The sequence below is a fragment of the Bos grunniens genome, chromosome 3 (assembly GCF_055505025.1).
Source record: "Bos grunniens cultivar Pamir isolate PY7600 chromosome 3, Bosgru_T2T1.0, whole genome shotgun sequence".
Lineage (NCBI taxonomy): Eukaryota > Metazoa > Chordata > Mammalia > Artiodactyla > Bovidae > Bos > Bos grunniens.
In genome coordinates, this window is record NC_141167.1 from 103683708 (window position 1) to 103691725 (window position 8018).

At 49.8% G+C, this 8018-nt stretch overlaps 1 long non-coding RNA gene across 1 annotated transcript; it reads left to right on the forward strand.

The window, feature by feature from the left end:
• Nucleotides 1-2532: 2532 nt before the first annotated feature.
• LOC147376504 (uncharacterized) lies at nt 2533-7702 on the forward strand. Its single transcript, XR_015161667.1, has 2 exons — nt 2533-2670; nt 7142-7702. It is a non-coding gene; the product is annotated as an uncharacterized LOC147376504 (long non-coding RNA).
• The last annotated feature ends 316 nt before the right edge of the window (nt 7703-8018 follow it).

Here is an 8018-nt window from a genome sequence, read left to right on the forward strand (position 1 = left end):
CCCAATATAGTATACACACCACAAATCAATAATATAATGATCAACAATCTAATTAATTATTAGGTAAATTGCATAACTAGACAGTTTCCCAAAAAAGAAATATTATGACTCCTAGACAAAAGAATTGAACTGACTTACTAAGAAAAACCTCAAACCTACTCTGAATTATCAGTTTTACTTATTGGATTGATTAGAGTGAATGAGGTCAATAATGAACTCATTGTGTGAGTTTGTGGGGAAACATGAAGTTTTATACATTGTCAGGAGGGATATAAATTCGTGAAACCTTTATAGAAGAAAAATTGACAATGTCTCTCAGTTTCATCCTCTGAGGTGGCCACTGTACTTGGGCCATGTATTCCATGTCCACACTGTCCGAGGCATGAAGAATTTATGGTATGTCACTGTAGTGTCATTCACAAGAGCCCAAACTGGGGGTTCCCATGTGTCTCTGCCTTCCCAGGTTGTACTAGTGATAAAGAGCCTGCCTGCCAGTGCAGGAGACGTAAGAGACAAGATTTCAAACCCTGGATGGGGAAGGTCCCCTGGAGGAGGGCATGTTCTTTTGCCTCCAGTACTCTTGCCTGGAAAATCCCAGGGAAAGAGGAGCCTGGCGGGCTACAGTCCATAGGGTCGCACAGAGTCGAACAAGACTGAGTGACTTAGCGTGCATGTGTCTCTATATTATTATTCAAGCTGCAAACTGAATGAAGGTACTCTTTATGTACAGAAATCCCCAACTTATTGAATATGTTGGGAGGAAAATCAGTGAGCAAGACCATGTGGAGTTTCTTTTCTTATTTTGTTAAAAGAAGGGAAGATATACATGTTTTTGTGTGGCTTTTTGCACATACAATACCCTGAAAGGATATCTGAGAAACAGATCACTATTGGCTAAAGGAATTGGAGCAACAGGGGGGGAATCGCACTCTGTATCCTTCCTACCTTCTGGGTTTGGAACCAAATGAATATATGATAATAGTGGATAGTATCAAAGGAGACTTGCTGGAAGCTAGGCCTCAGGGACCGGAACACAGATGTGAGCAGCCACAAAGATTTATTCCAGTAATGTTTACATCACTAGTTCCTACAAGGTGGCCTCAGTCTTTCTCACCACCAATAAATTAAGCTTCTCTGGCTAAGGAAGATGATCACAATCATCTCTAATTTTGATGACAGAGGCAAAAAGAAAAACAGAGGAGTGGGACTATGAAGTCACACATTCTGCTAGTTTGGATGATGTTTTGAGAACCGACTTTAAAAAAACAGGTTTCTCACCTTGGGAAAGTGAAGCTGGGAGCTACAGCAGAGACCACGACCCACAAAAAAGAGTAACTAACAATCAGCTTTCATACATTCAACCAACACTGTTTATTTCCTATGTGTCAGGCACTATTCTAGAAGCTTGAGATGAGTCTGTGGGGGGAAAAAAAAAACCCACTTTGCCCATTTGGAGATGACATTTTAGTGAGAGAAAAAACACAATAAGCAAAAACACAGCAAAGAAATTATATGTAAAGTATATTGTATGTATGTAAAGTGTTACCCAGGAAAAGAAGGGTTACCCAGGAAAAGAAGATAGAACTGTCTAAGGTGATTGAAAGGAGGGAAAGGGTGGCAGATTGTAGTTTTAAATAGGAGGATGAGGATGGTAATATTTCATTTAGAAAGCCACTTATAAGCAAAGACTTGAAGGAGGCGAGGGCGTTAGTCATGAAGACTGTTCCAGCCAGTACAAGCGAAGGGCCCTAGGTGGAGGTGGGTGGTGTTTGTGCTGGGAATATACTGGAAACATAGGAAAATGGTTAAAATAGAGCCCTTGCCCCTCAAGGGATCCTTGTTTCTCTCAGGTTTGAAACCTCTCAGTGACTCTCCTTATCCTCAGGTTAAATCCAAGCCCTTTCCCACAGTGTACAATGCTCTCATCAGAGCAGCATCCACCCGCTTTGCTAGCTTACCTCTTCTTCTTTCTCCTCCATGCTCCAGTCACACCGAGCTTCTCCCCTACCCAGGCCATGTTTATCTTATCCGTCTCTGAGTCTGAATGCCCTCCCATGTCTCCAGGTCCCGCTGCTTATCTTCAGTTGCCATCCAATCCCTGCTTAAACATCACTCCTTCCTGAAAGCATCCTAGACCCCAGACCTGACCCCGTGTGCTCCCAGGGCCACCTGTGCGCCCCTGCCATCATTCTCATTACATGGTACTGGCCCCATCTCCTGTCTCTACACCGAATTAGAAGTGTTGAGAATGTGAACTATTGGCTTGTGCGCCTCGCATTCAGGACACAGCCCGGTAGACAGTAGACACTCAATACATAATGTGTGCGTTAAGCTTAGGTGATTGAACAAATATGGTTTCGCTCAAGAGCTCCCTGTGCCCTTCAGGGGAAAAGAAACCAAGAGGAGCCCTGCTATCCAGCCAGCAGGGGGCGCTGGTGGGTCACAAGCACAGACTCAGGGCTTGACTATGCCACGCCCACGTGACAGGTCATAGAGGCTAAGAACCTCAGAATCTTGACACAAGCAGGCTACAAAAAGCATTTGGCTTCTGATAATCATGGATTCACTAGGCTGCTGAGCAAGGGGCATATCTCCAGGGAAGACAGTTTTCGGAAGCCAAGCTTGGGAAGCACGAATTGAAGAGAGACAAAAAAGAAGTGACCAGAGCAGGTAACCCTGCCTGTCTTCCTGACTGTCCGTTCATCCATTTATTCACTCCTTGGTACTGAAGTCTACACAGTGTCATATAGTGTTAGGTGCCGAGAACAGTGGCAAGCAGGACAGTGAGGATGCCTGTGCTCGTCAGACAGCACACCGGAGAAGACAGACGATTAGGGAAATCATGGTAAAAATGTAGCGAGAAGTACAGGGAACGCCAAGAACGCACATCAGAACCACAGACCCTGTGAGTTAGGGACGTCTTCCTCAAGTGATGTGTGAGCTGAGACTTCAGATTTGAGTATAATTTAGTGAGTGCAAGGATGGGTGTTCTAGGCCATGGGAAGAGCAGTGCAAAGGTCCAGACAGAGGCCAGCAGAGTTTAGCAAGGATCTGCTCAGGGCCAGTCTGACAACACAGAGGAACAGCGGCTGGAGATGAGGTGGGCTAGTGGGCGGAGGTCCACCAGAGGGCAGCCTCGCATCCTCCAGGCTGAGGGACAAAGGAGAACACCGGAAGGAAGGCGTGGGGCCTGACGGCACTGCCCTTTCCCTCCCCTTTAGCGCACAGGACTCATTCCCAAGCTGCTGTCCATCTTTGACGTCTCTATCTCCCCTGGGGACTTGTTCTCAGGACCCACCCAAAGAGGAAGTGCTGGGAGGGGTTGACTGGGAGGAGCCAGGTGAACCCTCTGGGCACTAGGATGAGAACTGCTCCTATAGAAACAGCCCAGCCTGGACTTGGAAGGGTAGAGCCTGACATACTGGATTTCCCAGTGGGCAGGAGGCTCCCAACTGTCAGTCTAGGGGCCCTGGCTGCAGAGGGAGAAAGGTGAACCACAGACACAGAGCAGGAAAGAGAGAATGGAAAACAGTGACAGACAAAGAGGCAGGGAGAGGAAATTGTGAAGAAAGCAGAATATGCTCAGAGAAAAGCTATGGAAAAAGTTTTAAAGGGCTCACCGTCCACCCCACCACCCGCTCCTCACCCCCTTCCAACTCCTCCTCCTTTTCCCTGATCTCAGGTCTGGCCCCGCAGGGGACAGAGGGGACAGGTTCAGACAAGAAGGAGCCTGAGTCATTTACCAGGCTCCCAGCACACGCACATGCGTGCATGCACACGTGTGTGCACACACACACACGCACAAGCTCACTCTCCAGGGCTGCAGGGCGCCCAAGTGCACACAGGCTTTCTGTCAAACAGCTTCAAAGACCATAAAGGAGGCAGAGAGCAAGGCTGCATGGACCTTAACTCTCCTCTCCTTTTCCCCACTTTCCTGCTGATGTCTGCCTTCTGTTTTCCTGCCTGTGTGTCTCCCTTTGCCTTGCCTCTCCTTCCTCTTCCTCCCAGGCAAGTCAGAGCACGGACAGGGCAGGTCTCTGTCACCTCAGCCTCTTGGCAGTGTCCCCTGGCTTGAAGGGAGGGACTGTGTGACTTCTCTCCTACCCCCACCCCTTAGGAATCCTGCTCCTGAGTCGTGTGCTTAAAACTAAGCAGAAACCTCTCCCTGGATGACAGAATTAATTCCCGAATAACTGGCAGGCTTAGAGTCACAAGGGAATTGAGGCCAACACCCTACCCCAGGAGTAGGGAGTAGGTGCCTCTCCGGTGGGAACCTGCCGCTGACACAGTTGAGGCTGCAGCCAGATGGCCGGGGACTTGGGATACTGTGGAGGGTGCAGAGCTGGCAGCAGGGGCCCTGTGAGGTGATGCTTCCTTCTCATACATCTCTCACTCTGGCTCTCCAGCTCGGGAGATGCACAGCATAGTGGACCCCAAGTGGGAGTCACTTCAGTCTGTCCTCAAGACAGCAGCAAGCAGCACAGTGACAGCCCCTCTGCAGGCACATGCTGGGGACTCCCTCCCACAGAAGAACCCCCAGATGGGGCTCTGGAGGTTCTGAAAGTGGATGGAGAGAGGCTGAGCTGGGCGGAGGTGTCGGCTGCACCTGGCTCACTTGGGTCTGGCTTGCACACCTGAGCTGGGTGAGGTGGAGCCCCAGATGAAAGGGCTGAGCTAAGAGCCTGACACCCATCATCTGAGACAGCTGAGGCCCTGGGTCTACAGCAAAGTGGGTCACCGGACAGGTCTGCCTCAGCAACAACCTAACATGAAAATCCTGCACAGCTTCCGTGAACTAGAGCTGCCTTCTTTGGCAAGAAGGGGCTGGTAAGCCTTTCCTTCTTTACTCAGGGAACCCTCAGGAAGTGTTTGTTGCAAGCGGATTCGTACCTCCTATACCCAGGAGGCCTCCTATCCCAGGGCACAGAAAAGAGCAAACAGATGAGAACCGTGACTTTCTCAGCACATGGAGTATTCAGAGCAGGGCTGGGAGATGGTGTGTTAGTCGCTCAGTTGTGTCTGATTCTCTGTGACCCACAGGCTATAGCCCATCAGGCTCCTCTGTCCACGGGATTCTCCAGGCAAGAAAACTGGAGTGGTTACCATTTCCTTCTCCAGGGGATCTTCCCCACCCAGGGAATGAACCTGGGTCTCCTGCATTGCAGGCAGATTCGTTACCATCTGAGCCTTGTTCTGCAGATGGCAGAACAAGGGTGGGATGGAGAACGGGAGAATCCACTAGAAGGAGGGGCTGAGGCCAGAATAGAAGCAAGTTCCATTAGGAGCTGTTCACACAGGCTCCAGTTTGAAAGCCTGATGAACAAATATAACAAAATCTCAGTTTGATGCAGCCACACAGCCATGGCCAGAAGACTCAAGTTCTTCCTTCCTGTGCTTGTGCTTCTGTATAAACACACACTCACACACACACAGGGGCATAGGAGTGTGTGTGTCTCGTGGAAAGCCAACAGCAATAACTGGTTCAGTTTAAAAAAACAGTATGGAGGGACCTCCCTGGTGGTCCAGTGGTTAGGACTCTGCATTTTTCACTGCATGGGGCACGGTTTGATCCCTGGTTGGGGACCTCAGATCCCACAGGCCAGCAAACAAGAAAATTTTAAAAATTAAAAAAAAAAGAGGTTTATCTTTGGACACTGCAGGCTGGAGGGTAGAAGCAGTTGCTCTCAGCAGTTGTCAGATCAACTCCCATACCTACCCTTCTCCACCCCGGTGACCAGCTCTCATAGACCCACCTCTGACCCAGCATCTGCCTACAGGGTGGCCTTGTGGGATGAGCCCCCAGTTGGGCTACATGCTCATTTTCCTTCCTCCACATCTCCTCTGAGGCTAAAGGACTCTCTGTCTACTGATTTATGGCCACTTCTAGACCATCTGTCCTGCTCTGGGGCCTCCCAGCGGGTTTCATCCATGTTCGCTAAGAGGTACTGGGCAGAAACCGGAGGGGCTGCCCCAGGGGCCATATATTGGGTCCTAGGCCTGTGGATCTAAGGAGAACATTTCTGAATTTCCTGGGTAGGAGGAAGGTGTGTTGGTAAGATGCAAAGAAAAGAGTTGTTTGGGTTTTTCCTACTCCTAAAAGAATTGGGAGATTACAAAAGTCCTGAATGGTTGAGTCTGAGGACGCATACAGGGTCCAATCACCCCCTCTGCATTGCCAACACTGTCCCATAGAGGAAGAGAGAAAGGTCAGAGAACTGCTTCACTCTTTGCCTCAGTAGTCATAGAGCCAGCATGGATCTCGGCCCTCCATGCCAAGAGCGGTGGCCTCTCCATTTCCTCTTGCCAGAAGGCCCCCAAGGCAATGACTTCCTACTCACTGGGGAGAACGGGAGGAGGCGGTGCTTTCAGGACTGGTCAATGAGTCATCTAGCAAGACTCTCATTGCACCTGCACTCCTGGGTAGCACCAGACCAAGGACACCAGACCAAGAGTATGCTCCAAGTGGGGAATGGAACCTGCTTTGGATCTACCTAATAGCAACTGAGGTAGATCACTGAACCTCAGTCTTACTCATAGGTAAAATGGGGTGAAAACACCGACCTCTCAGGTTGGCTGCAATCATTCATGATATGAGGTTTGTGAAGTGCTCAGCACTCAATTCAGACTCGATTGCCAAGGGTCATACTTTTCCTCATTAGCCAAGAGACCCCAGGCAGAATTATTACATATTCTGGCCTTTCCTTTTCCATTGGGAAAACGACTCCCTTTGGGGCTTCCCAAGTGGCACTAGTGGTAAAGAACCCACCTGCAAATGCAGGAGACGTAAGAGATGCAGGTTTGATCCCTGGGTCGGGAAGATCCCCTGGAGAAGGGAACGGCAACCCACTCCAGTATTCTTGCCTGGAGAATCCCATGCACAGAGGAGCCTGGTGAGCTACAGTCCACGGGGTGGCAAAGAGTCAGAGACCACTGAGCAACTGAGCACAGCACAGTGAGGAACCAGCTCACTGACCCAAATGAAAGCACAGCACTGTGGGACTGGGTTCCCTCTGAACATCTAGGCCTGATTTCTCAGCCCTTGTCTGTGTCATGGCTCTGAAGACTGGTGTATCTGGGGGTCAAAGAAGGAGTGAGGGAATGCAGACAGCCAGCTTTTTTTCTGAAAATCTTTTTGTTCTAGGACCCCCAAAACTTGAGAAGATGTGTGACCAACCAAAGTGCAACTCATGCTGCCCGCCAAAATGCAGTCCAAGCTGCCCGCCAAAATGCAACCCATGCTGCCCACCAAAATGCAACCCATGCTGCCCATCAAAATGCAACCCATGCTGCCCATCAAAGCCGTGCTGCTGTTTGGAGCCCAAGCCTGAGTGTACTTGCCTTAATAAGGAGCCCGATCCCGCTGCATCCGAAACTCAGAACAACTCCCAAACCCAACAGCAGTCCCAAAGTCCGAAGCAGGGGCCCAAAAGTCCCCGGGGGCAGAAGTAACCAGACAAGTAGATTGTCCCAAACAAGTAGACGGGCCATGCCCATCACCCAGTGGCGTCAGGCTAGACCTACCTTTAGAAAAGCTGTTTCTCAGTGACCACCATTTACTTTCAACCAGAAGCCCCTACCTCCCTTCATAGCCCCCCACCCTTGTGAGGCTCCAGCTGGAAATGGGAGGTTGAAAAAGCTAGAACCATCTTGCCTAGTGATCCTGAAATTAGATAGCACAAAAATAAAACAGCAATAAAGAAAATAACCTCTCTTTCCTCCTTTACCTGTGAAACCATTGAAACCATCTCACTTGTCTGGCCTAAGCCCAGGAAAATATGCTATGCATGTCATGAAGGCACCCAGGACCCAGAAAACCAGAGTCTGGAAGCACAAGGCTTCTGCTGAGCCAGAATTAGTGACTGACTCATCCTGGTTTTAAAATGAAAGTTCCATGTTCAGGAATCCCTCCAGTCCCAGGAAAAGGCGGGGGGAGGGGGCCGTGGGATGGGGGGGTGGAGGTGGTCAGTCACCCTAAGTGAAGGAATTCCAGTGCCCCTGTGTCCTGGGGCAACTCACTT